General features: G+C 41.9%; 1 protein-coding gene across 2 annotated transcripts in view; it reads right to left on the bottom strand.

Moving 5' to 3' along the window:
- Positions 1 to 4,089, bottom strand: part of LOC149779790 (brevican core protein-like) — a 68,318-nt gene extending 64,229 nt beyond the window's left edge. Inside the window, exon 1 of one of the 2 annotated variants that reach the window (XM_089940661.1) lies at positions 3,997 to 4,089. The gene's annotated coding sequence lies outside the window, so the exon portion shown is untranslated. Of the gene's footprint in view, positions 1 to 1,395; positions 1,514 to 3,996 lie in introns of those variants that run through there. The other variant, XM_089940662.1, reaches the window with a different exon arrangement.
- Between the last annotated feature and the right edge of the window lie 8,211 nt (positions 4,090 to 12,300).

Genomic DNA, 12,300 nt, shown 5'->3' with positions numbered 1-12,300 from the left:
ACGGCCCTAAATACTTGCAAAATGTGCATACATCCCCCTCCCATCCAACCCCCCAGCCTACCCCACACCATCACTTGACAAATTGTGTATGTCATCATTAAAACGGATATTTTCTGATACCCTGGAGGCAAAGGAAAGAAAATGAGAAAGAAGCACACACAGACTGAGAAATACACACAATGAAAAGAAGAAACGCATAAAAAGACAGGAAAATGAAAAGGAATACAGAATAAAAGAAAAAAAACACGTAAAGACAAAACCAAAAATTAGACAGAAACGCACAGATGGAAATTAAACCCAAACGCACAAAACGAAATAAGACACGAACGCACAGATAGAGATAGATATTCAGGGGGTGAATACAGAGAACAACAGATAACGCGCAAACAGTGAGAGAAAACAGAATGATAGAAAGAAACGGGGGGAAAAGAGACACAAAATGAACGAAAGAAACACGTGAGAAAAAAGCGACAGAAATTAGATTGAAATCTGTGTCATACCCTGTTTCCGCAGAAGAATACTATTGTCGAATACTCGTTATGTTATCTACCTATCGAGCTTAAGATATCATTATTTTCAAGCTTGGCAACATTACATGAAGAAAGATATTGGAATGATAACAAATGGTATGGGATATTCCTTTAGGGTGCCAACTGACAATATTATTTTTAATTTTTTATTTTTTGAAATGTATAGTATCAAAGACCTTTGGCTAAATTGCCTGCGAGTTAGTTCTGTAAAACATTGTCCACCTTTCCAACCACCGTTGCCCCCTAGATTAGTGATATCTTATTATTAAAATGGACATTGTTATTCAGGAGCCAAAGACACGGAAAGAAAGCAAGTAAAAACGCAAAGACAGACGGAGAACAACATAATGACCAAGAAGAAGCACACAGAGACAGACATGGACAAAGATGCAGAACGAAAGGAAGAAACACGTCAAGACAAAACATGACAGGAACCTGTATCTTACCTCAATCCCACCATGCAACCTTTCTGCAGAGTGCACGTTGTGTTATCTACATATCGAGGTGAAGATATGATTTCTTTCAAACATGGTAATGTTACATTGAGTTAGACCAGTGGTTCCCAAGCTTTTAAAGTAGAGGGCCATATCTACTATTTTCGGTAACTAAGGGGCCATAAAATTATAAATGTTTATCAATGTTTATAAAATTATAAAAGTCGTGTAATATCATTATTAAATATATTAACTTTCAGCAACCAAATTCTAAAACTTTAAAAGCAGTCAGTGTCAGTCCAGCACTAAAGTCATTTTGGGTTATAAATCAAATCTGCAGATTAAGCAAACCGGTTTATCACTACGACTAGGCACAAATATAAATTTCTCCGTCCAATCTGCGTTGAATTCACGACAAACAACGTACTCACGTTTTCGCTTATTAGCATTGTTTGATTCTACGTTATCCACGTTCATGCTTATCGGCTTTAACTGTAAATTTGTATTTGAAAAATCTAATTTCAACACGAAACTGCAGACTACTAAACAGTTGTAACAGATGACATCATGGCGTCTTGCGCACTCTGATTGGTTGACAAGGCTGGGAAAAGGGTATTTCCAAACGTTTCGTTCGCTAACTCAACGGGCGCATTCGATAATTATATCCGAGCACAACAACATCGCGCAGAGTGAATTATCGAACGCCGACGGAGCTCCGAATGCTCTACACAAAATGACAGACATCTTAGAAATAACATTCTAGACTCTAGAATACTGTAGATCGCGCATTATTGCATCTTTCGTCTAGTTATTATTTATTTATTTGAACGTCAATAAACTGTTGAAATTATTAAAATACATTATAGTAAATATAGAGGCCTCGCGGGCCACTTTATGAGAGCTGACGGGCCACAAGTTGCCCCCGGGCCGTGGTTTGAGAACCTCTGAGTTAGACACAGGATGACAGCAAATGGGGGCAGGGGAATTCCTTTCGGTTGCCAACTGGCATATTTTGTTTAAAAAAATTACTTTCCAAAACCTAAGTGCACCACATTATTTACACCAGAAATGTGAATCATGGGTAAGACTTCGTTATAATAGCTATAATTAGAACGATAATGCAATTCTTAAGATGCATTTCGTCAATGAATTACTCTCACTTTTCATGCTCTGGCAATTTGCAAAAGCAAAGAAACAGGTTGTGCCTATTTATCCTTGGGGTAAAACAAAACGCGGTAGCGGTAGAACACCACATGCCACGATTCGACGATCTTGAGTCTACGTTTACGAGGGCTTCGGCAAATTGAACCTATACACTCATTTATGTATAGCCAGCATCATTAGCACTGTGCTATCCATGAATCTTGAATACGTTTTGTTATCTGTCTGGCATGTAAAAGGCAACATATCGTTACAAAACAAATGTTACTCCAGAATCTAAGCAAGTCCAAAATGTGCAAACCACAAGGTACCCGAAATATTTTATCCTAGAAAGGAACAGAATCAAGTTGCTATATGCGCGTGTGTGATTTGGATTTATAACATAGCTTTAAAAATGTCAGTTATACCGCTACGATATCTGCAGTGTGGCAGTTCATAGTGATGTCTATCACTGGAGCATAACGCCGCAGACATGTAGCATCATGTCCCATCCAGTCACATTACCCGGACACGAGGCCGACCAGGCCTAACACTAACCTCTTAATGCTGAGCGCTTAGCGAAACAGCTGTTAGTACCAGTTTTATAAGCCTTTGGTATAACTCGGCTTGGGTTCGACTCCGCGACCTGCCGCATCCGAGGCGGACCTTTTAACAACCAGGCAACCGGAATGACAAGTCGCTACATAATCCCATTCCCGTTATAAACAGCCACGTGTTTATTAGAGTTTGCACCTATACACAAAACTGTACCCCAAATTTAAAAAAAAACTATCTGTATTCTAATTTGATCAAATGTTAAATACGTTAGCTCTTAACTATGTTGTACATTCAAGCACGTTTTGTTATCGAAGATATATATGAAGCTACCTACTGACAAGTCCAGATGGGACGGACTTTTAACATTGATATGTGTGTGTTGTTTGGATTTGTAACGCAGATTTAACAATATTGATATGCATGCTGTCTGTAAAACAGATATACTTGAACGGCAGCGATAATCTTTACCTTAACCGTTACATCTGATGTAATGAATAAATCTTTACTGTTCCTGACTGTGTAGCTGAGAGAGAGAGAGAGAGAGAGAGAGAGTTATACGTAAAGACACAGCAGGAGAAATGATACCCAAACCTATATTTTATCCTAATCACATGAAGGAAGCTTTCTGATGAGTACTCGTTATAGATGAAGATGTAAAAAAAATAAGTTTGCCAACATGACATCGAGAAAGATAATCGATGACAAGAAATGGCTAAAGCATTCGTTTCAGTTGCCAACTGACAATTTATTTTCTTCTTCTCTTCTTATGGTCTTTTCTAGCATATATACATACACACACACACACAAACACACAGATATATAGATAGATCCATGTATAGAATACAAAAAATTAAAGAAATATTAAATTCGAGGAAGACCTGCAAGGGCTGAGTGCACAATTTTATAGTTAGCATTACAAAACTGAAAACGGAATCAAGGGTAATAATATTTTTAGTACAAATGATAATTATATTCTTCGTAAGCATTTCTTCCCTGTATTGCTCGGACAGGACATGTCCTGGCAACTAGCAGTAGCAGAGAACTTGGGCCAAAATGCCTGCAAGTTGTTCGCTGTTTACGCGTTCTCCCACCTGCCACCCCCCACAACCCACCCTCAAACGATTGATGAACCCTCATATATCCTTACTAAAATTTAATCTTTCTGATATTCAGAAGGCACAGACGTGCAGAGATAGAAGCACATAAACAGAGAGGGTGAAAGATACGGAATGAGAGGAAGAAACAAACGGAGACAGACAGGTAAAAACACAGAAAGTAAAGAAACAACGCGTAAAGACGCATCGGAAGAAAATATATAGAAATCTATATCTTACCTTTATCCCGCAGAGTAACCTGTCTGCCAAGCACTCGTTACGTTATCAACCTATGGAGCGTAAGATGTAATTTCTTTAAAGCTTGGCAACATTATATCTAGGAAGATAGGGGATGATAGCAAATGGTGTGGGTCAATCCTTTTGGCTGCCATCTGACGATATTTATTTTGTTCATTTGCAAGCGGGCTGCACCACATTATTGTCAATATTACAAAAGAGAATAATGGTTATGACTTTGTATTAATAGCTATATTAGGAATGACAATTATAATCAATACTCGTTTATTGCATTTCTTCCCCGTATTACTATATTATGTAAATATTACTATATTATGTCAATATTACTATATTATGTCAATATTACCAAAATGAATAATGGGTAAGACTTCATAGTAAAAGCTATAATAAGGATAGTTTTGATAATCTTCGTATGCATCTCTTCCCTGTATTACTATAGTATGTAATAAAAACTATAATAAGGATGGTGTTAATAGTTTTCGTGTGCATCTCTTCCCTGTATTAATCTGACCTTCAATGTTCTGACATTATACAAAAGCAAAGAAATAGGTGGTGCTTATTAGCGTTTGGGGCGGGGAACAACCGCAGTAGAGGTAGAATACCACATAACACTGAACGTTGATCTTAATTCTACGTTGACAAGGGCATCGGGAAATTGAACCTAGACCCCCAGACATTTATTTATTTCACCATTAGCATTGCGCTATCTATGGATGTTGAATACATGTTTCTATCTGAAACAAAATCTGGCAAGCAGGAGAATGGCCCACCTGATGAATCCAGTCTGTGATCAGCACTCTCCCTAAAGGCCTACACCACGGACCCAGTCTCTGATCAGCACTCTCCCTGATGGTTTAAACCATGGTCCCAGTATCTGATCACCACTCTCCCTAATGTCCTACACCTTGGACCCAGTCTCTGATCCTTACTCCCCTTAATGTCCTACACCACGGATCCAGTCTCCCATCAGAACTCTCCCTAATGGCCTACACCATGAACCCAATTTCTGATCAGCACTCTCCCTAATGGCCTACACCATAGTCCCAGTCTCTGATCAGCAGCCTCCTTAATGGCAAACACCGTGAACCCAGTTTCTGATCAGAACTCTCCCTAATGTTAATACACCATGGACGCAGTCTCTCATCAGCACTCTCCCTAATGGCCTACGCCACGGACCCAGTCTAAAATCAGCACTCTCCCTAATGGCATACTCCTTGGACCCAGTCTCTGATCAGCACTCTCCCTAATGGCCTACACCTTGGACCCAGTCTCTGATCAGCAGTCTCCCTAATGGCCTACACCATGGTCCCAACCTACCATCAGCACTCTCCCTAATGGCCTACACCTTGGAACCAGTCTCTGATCAGCACTCTCCCTAATGGCCTACACCTTGGAACCAGTCTCTGATCAGCACTCTCCCTAATGGCCTACACCTTGGAACCAGTCTCTGATCAGCACTCTCCCTAATGGCCTACACCATGGACCCAGTCTCAGATAAGCACTTTCCCTAAGAAATGGAATCTGCATCTGTGCCAGAAATTCCAAACAATCATTCCCTTTAGTCACTCAAGTAAGGCTATGCTTAAGAAAAACAGACTGAAACCGCAAGCAGAGCACATCATTGTTGAAGTTTAGGCTGGTTTCAGACCAGGACGTAGTACTATATAACATATCTTCAACCCTAGAATCCTCTGTGAAAGGCATATACAACGTCAACAGAACTTCTATCATGTCTTCATTGACTTCAAGAAGTAATGAAATGTAGCCTTCTTGGCCAAAATACGGATATACAACATAAACGCAAAACTAATCGGCACCATAGAAAACCTGTATTACAAGTCCACTAGTGCAGTTCCGGTCAAATCAACATGGAAGACTGGTTCAGAATTACAGTCGGAGTTAGACAATGTTGCCTCCTCTCACTCACTCTCTTCAACATTTACCTAGAAAGGATCATGTCGAATGCCTTGGCAAACTATGAGGGCAGTGTCAGTGTTGGAGGCATAAAAACCACCACCCTGCGCTTACATGGTGATATCGGTGGCTTAGCAGAAAAATAGGAAGAAGTTGAAACACTAGTGAACCATCTGAACCAAGCATTATTAAGGTATGTGATGGAGATTAGCACTGAAAAGACAAGGCTAATAACAAAAGACCCAAGAGAAATGCAAAAGTAAATAACAGTGAATTGACAGAAGCTGAGCACGCTGCCAAGCTTCAAGTACGTATGTGCTTTCGCCTGACTTGAGACACTTGATAGTGTGTGCCTTCAAAAGTTATACCTGCTGCACAAAAACGCGTACTTTGTGAGCTAGTGCATATAAATCGAAACTGAATTACATTTCCGACATCAAAATTAATCTTTCTGAATTTATTTCCCCTTTTTTCTTTCACAACGTATATGGGGCCACCTATGTTAGAGTAGTGCTTTGTAACATAGTGAAGACGACTCTTCAGTGTTATTCCTGGAGTGTGGATCGATTGGGATTGAGCAAATGAGGTTCCTGACTTATGTGAATGGAGTTTTTGAAGCATGCCATGGAGTAATATATATATATATATATATATATATATATATATATATATATATATATATATATATATATATATATATATATATATATATATATATATATATATATATATATATATATATATATATATACATACATACATATATATATATATATATATATATATATATATATATATATATATATATATATATATATATACATACATACATACATACATACATACATACATACATATATATATATATATATACATACATACATACATACATACATATATACATACATACATACATATATATATATATATATATATATATATATATATATATATATATATATATATATATATATATATATATATATATATATATATATATACATACATATATATATACATACATATATATATATATACATATATATACATATATATATATATATATATATATATATATATATATATATATATATATATATATATATATATATATATATACGTCTACGGGAGACGATGGCGTAACTCCAAAGTACGCTTTTGCTTATCCTTCTTTATAGCTCTCTTTTCAGCTTATTTTATTCTTCTCTTTTCCTCTGCGTTTTGAACTCCCTGCCTGACAGCTAGACGCCAGCTGGAACGGTTGTTTGCACAGCTCTCCCAGTCGTTGACATTGATGTTTGCTGTCTTCATATCCTTCTTGCAAACATCTTTGTAGCGCAGATGTGGTCGTCCAGTTGGTCGTGCACCTTCTGCTAACTCCCCATATAACAGGTCCTTGGGAATGCGACCTGGGTCCATTCTCTTGACATGGCCGAGCCAGCGAAGGCGCTCTCGCTGAGTATGGAGAACATGCTGTTCATGTTGGTGCATTCTAGAACCTCTATGTGGGGTACTTTGTCCTGCCACTGGATGTGCAGAATGCGCCGCAGACTTCTCAGGTGGAAGCTGTTGAGTTTCCTCTCGTGTCTTGCATAGGTGGTCCATGTTTCGCTGCTGTAGAGAAGTGAGCTGAGCACGCACGCTTGGTAGACACGCAGTTTGGTCTTCTCTGTGAGGTTGGGGTTGTTCCAGACCCTCTGGTTAAGTCTGGCCATCACTGCTGCTGCCTTGGCAATCCTGCCGCCCACCTCAGAATCAATGGAGAGTGAGCTGGAGATGTTAGACCCGAGGTATGTGAAGTTCTCGACAACTTCCAAATTGTACCCATCGATGGAGACAGAGGGAGGGGAGTCTGCGTCCTGTGCCATGACATTCGTTTTCTTCAAACTGATGGTCAGTCCAAATTCCTTACATGCATGGGTGAGGCAGCATACCAGCTGCTGAAGTCCATCTTCCGTGTGTGATGTCAAGGCTGCATCGTCGGCAAAGAGCAATTCACGGATGAGTACCTCTGTGACTTTAGTCTTAGCACGGAGACGGGCGATGTTGAACAGCTTGCTGTCAGCCCTGGTATGGATGTACACTCCCTCGCTGCAGTCCTTGAATGAGTACTGGAGAAGCATGGAGAAGAAGATGGCAAAGAGCCTCGGTGCAAGGACACAGCCTTGTTTGACTCCGCTAATGACTGCGAATGCTTCAGATGTTGCGCCATTGAAGTACACTCTGCTGTGCATGTTCTCGTGGAACGACATAATGACAGCAAGCAGACGTGGGGGGCAGCCGATCTTCTGCAGGAGTCTGAAGAGTCCACTCCGACTAACCATGTCAAACGCCTTCGTCAGGTCTATGAAGGCAATGTAGAGGGGCATCTGCTGCTCGCGACACTTCTCCTGCAGCTGACGTAGTGAGAAGATCATGTCTACAGTTGACCTGCCGGCTCGAAATCCACACTGGGACTCTGTGTAGACGCGGGAGGCTAGGATCTGCAAGCGCGCCAAGGCAACACTGGCGAAAGCCTTTTCGACGATGCTGAGGAGGGAGATGCCCCGATAGTTGTTGCAGTCGCTATGGTCTCCTTTGTTTTTGTACAAAGTGACGATGTTGGCGTCACGCATGTCCTGTGGGATGTATCCCTATTCCCAGCAAAGGCAGAGGAGTGTGTGTAGGGGCTGGAGCAGTGCTGGTTTTCCGCTCTTGAGGACTTCAGGCGGAATGGCGTCGCTTCAAGGAGCCTTCCCACAGGCAAGGCAATCGATGGCTTTTCCGAGCTCTTCCAGGGTGGGCTGTGTGTTTAGCTTCTCCATAACAGGCAGGTCTGGAATGGCGTCCAGGGCAGTTCCAGTGATATTGTTTTGGGCTGCATATAGCTCGAGATAGTGCTCAACCCATCGATGCAGTTATTTCCCCTGGTCTGTGATGACTTCGCCCGTCTTGAACTTGAGGGGGGCGGTCTTGTAGCTGGGGGGGGGGTCCTGTCGCCTTTTTGATACCCTCATACATTCCTCTTGTATCCCCGGTGTCAGCAGCTGTCTGTATACTGTTGCAAAGATTCAACCAGTAGGTGTTGGCACAGCGGCGGGCGGGTCTTCTGGGCATTGTTCCTTGCAATCCTGAGGGCTTGTAGTGTTCTGGGGCTAGGTGCAGCCTTGTATGCCAGGAGGGATTTCCTCTTTGCCTCAGTCACGGGCTCCATCTCCTCCCAGTTTGCCTCATACCAATCGACATTCTTTCGCACCCTCTTCCCGTAAGCTGTGATGGCTGAATTGTACACAGAGTCACGGATATGGGACCACTTGGAGTCAATGGTGTCATCAGGTGTCACTTTGGTGAGGGCTTCCTTCAGTTTGCTGATGAACCGCTGTGTTTTCTCTGGGTTGCTTGTACAGCAGGTGTTGATACGTGGGTGACCCTTCTTCTTTGCGTGGTGCAGCTTCTTGGGTAATATTCGCACCTTGCTGGCCACGAGGGAATGGTCCGTGTCACAATCGGCACTGTGGTAGCTGCGGGTAAGGAGGACACTGGCCACTTCTGCACGCCTGGTGATGACGAGGTCTAGCTGGTACCAGTGGCGTGAACGTGGGTGTCTCCATGACACCTGGTGGATCTCCTTGCATTTGAAGAAAGTGTTGGTCACACATAGGCTGTGGGAGCAGCACATCTCCAGCAGTCGCTGACCATTCTCGTTGATCTTGCCCCTTCCGTAAAAGCCGAGACAGGTGGACCAGGCCTCATGGTCAGCTCCCACTCTAGCATTGAAGTCTCCTAGTAAGTAAAGGCTTTCATTGTTGGAGATACTGGATATTGCCTGATCCAGAGCCTCATAAAACTTGTCTTTCTCCTCGTAGGTGGAGCAGAGGGTTGCGGCGTACACACTGAAGATGTTGACCGGGCCTAAGGATGTTGACAGCCAGAGGGCAAGGATTCTCTCAGTACCTGATGATGGAGGTTCAATGAAGGCGATTAGCGTGTTCTTGACGGCAAAGCCTACACCATGCTGCCTAGGTTCATCCAAGGGCTTCACCTGCCAATAATTGTAATTGGCTTCCCTGATGGTGCCGCTGTCAACCAGTCGGGTCTCTTGGAGGCAGGCAATGTCGATGTTCAGTCGGGAGAGTTCTCTGTCAATGATGGCAGTCTTCCGTGCATCGTCGATCTGCTGTAGGTCAGTGGTCAATCCAGGACACATGGTCCTGATGTTCCAGGTTGCAAAACGAAGAGTTGGAGTCTTTTTATTTCTTCTTTTAGTCTTTCCTGGTGCAGAGTTTTGTGGCCCACTTGTCGAGATGGTTCTCTAAGCTCCACGCACCCAGTGAAGCAGGCAGGCCATGGCGGGCAGCACCTTACTGACTGGGGGCTGCCCAGCTTGAGGCGGGCGGTAGCTGTCCAGTGAGACCTGGTGATCTCTCCCACCGTCAGAAGTAACCTCTGGCGCCAAGCTCTACGCCAATCGAGCTTTGACTTAGAACCGGTAAACTGCTACTTCTCGTGTTGTGCCGACGCCGTACGACGACGCTGGAGTGTCCTCTCCAGTGGAGCTATGAAGCCTGGGCAGGGTGGTATGGAGAATCAGCTGTTGCCCATGCAGCAGACCCCCCCCCCTCCACGCAGCTGGTGTGCCCAAGGGAACGACGAATGCCGATACAGCTTGGCACCAACGGCGTCGCAGGAGTTGCCGGAATGACGTTGAAGTCAATGTCATACCGCCTTAGGGACTCCATCTCCGGATTTTCTGTCGGGGTTTACTCCCTTAGCCTTTCCCATGAGTGGGTATAGCCACAAGGCAGCATAGGTTTGGAATCGGAGTTTTCCTTCTCCTAGATGAGCTACCATCCAAGGTTTACGAGTCCCATCTACCCGAAGCAACTGGTTTTAAGGCGCCAGTGGGCCGCCTTCACCCCTTTTCCTGTTAGTGGAAAACATGGTCTGCCGGGCTTCAAATCTAAGCCACTCGCGAAGGCCAGGAGCTGGATTTTAGTTGACAGAGGCAGTAAGAGACGCAGGCTGTATGGGGTATTTTGGAGGATTGGGGCGCTTGTCTCCCATTCCCACCCCGGGCAATGTCAACCTTAGACCATATATATATATATATATATATATATATATATATATATATATATATATATATATATATATATATATATATATATATATATATATATATATATATATATATATATATATCCTACATGTCAACAAGCCGTTTGGAAATTAACTTTGTTTGAAACAAGCATTATATGATATTGAACTTCTATTGCTTTGAAATTACTTTCTCTCTATAGGTACATTTTCAAAACTGCTAATGCGAGAGGCCTTGTGAGCGCGGAGCCCGATTTGGCTATATCGGTCCAATTAGCCTAAGGCTGGCCCTGATGACGTCCATATTAATCCTACCGTATCCACCCTAACGTGATTAAAATTCACACGTGTTATCAGATATGGACTTAGAAGGTTTCCTAATATCTCCATTCCTTGGAATCTGAGCTAGACTACAGTCAGGTTTTCTTAATACAGTTTTCTAGATTTTATTTTCAAGTCATTTCGAGTCATTTTGTACTGATACACGTTATTTTCAATCATACGATCTTTGCAAAGCTCAAATAAACATATTTCAACTTCCCCTTGATTGGTATACGTCGTAATAAATCCACTTGATGGACGTTCAGTATGTGCATCAACCATATAATCAACATCTTCATACGTAGGAATTGAAAATTTCATCAGGTCAGAATATCTTTTAGGCCTTCTTTTCAGCGAAAGTTGATAAGGAAGAACTGGAAATAGACTTGTAATTACTTGAAGACACGAAGTACATATCAATGGTGAGTTTTAAAAGAATTGAACATACATAGCAATAGTAAATACACGTGTGGCAAGTTTGCAAAGAATGGATGAGGACTTAGCTAAAGATAGGTGAAATATATGCTAGGGGTCTTAAGATGTCAAAGTCATTGTCCAATGTCGTGAGTTATTTACTATGTGATATCACTGTTTAGCACAATTAAGCTCTTCACAAATTGGGGGGGGGGGGGCTGACATTGAATTTTAATATAACCAATAAATGTAACTTAAATTATGTCTTTCAGCTGATTTTTGTCATTCAAGTCAGGTTTGCTGCTAACGGCAAAGATAACTATAGTAAGCGATGGGGAAAATGTCAAAGGTAGTTTAACTCACAATTTTGTAAATATGCTTAGGAAATATATAAAGTAGCTATATACTTAACTCTAAGGCTGTCCAGGGAATAGAGATTAAACGGTGATTTCCGAAATCTCTTCAATAATGAAGTTGCCTATCTCGAATACCTCATAGTCGAATTCTGAACTCACAGCCGTTTCATACGATGTATTCTTATCATTTTTGGATATGATTGAC

Source organism: Sinohyriopsis cumingii, chromosome 17, assembly GCF_028554795.1.
Source record: "Sinohyriopsis cumingii isolate HCF-2022 chromosome 17, ASM2855479v2, whole genome shotgun sequence".
In the NCBI taxonomy this organism is placed as follows: domain Eukaryota; kingdom Metazoa; phylum Mollusca; class Bivalvia; order Unionida; family Unionidae; genus Sinohyriopsis; species Sinohyriopsis cumingii.
The sequence above is the reverse complement of the archived record's forward strand: the minus strand, read 5'-3'. Positions and strand labels throughout refer to the sequence as shown.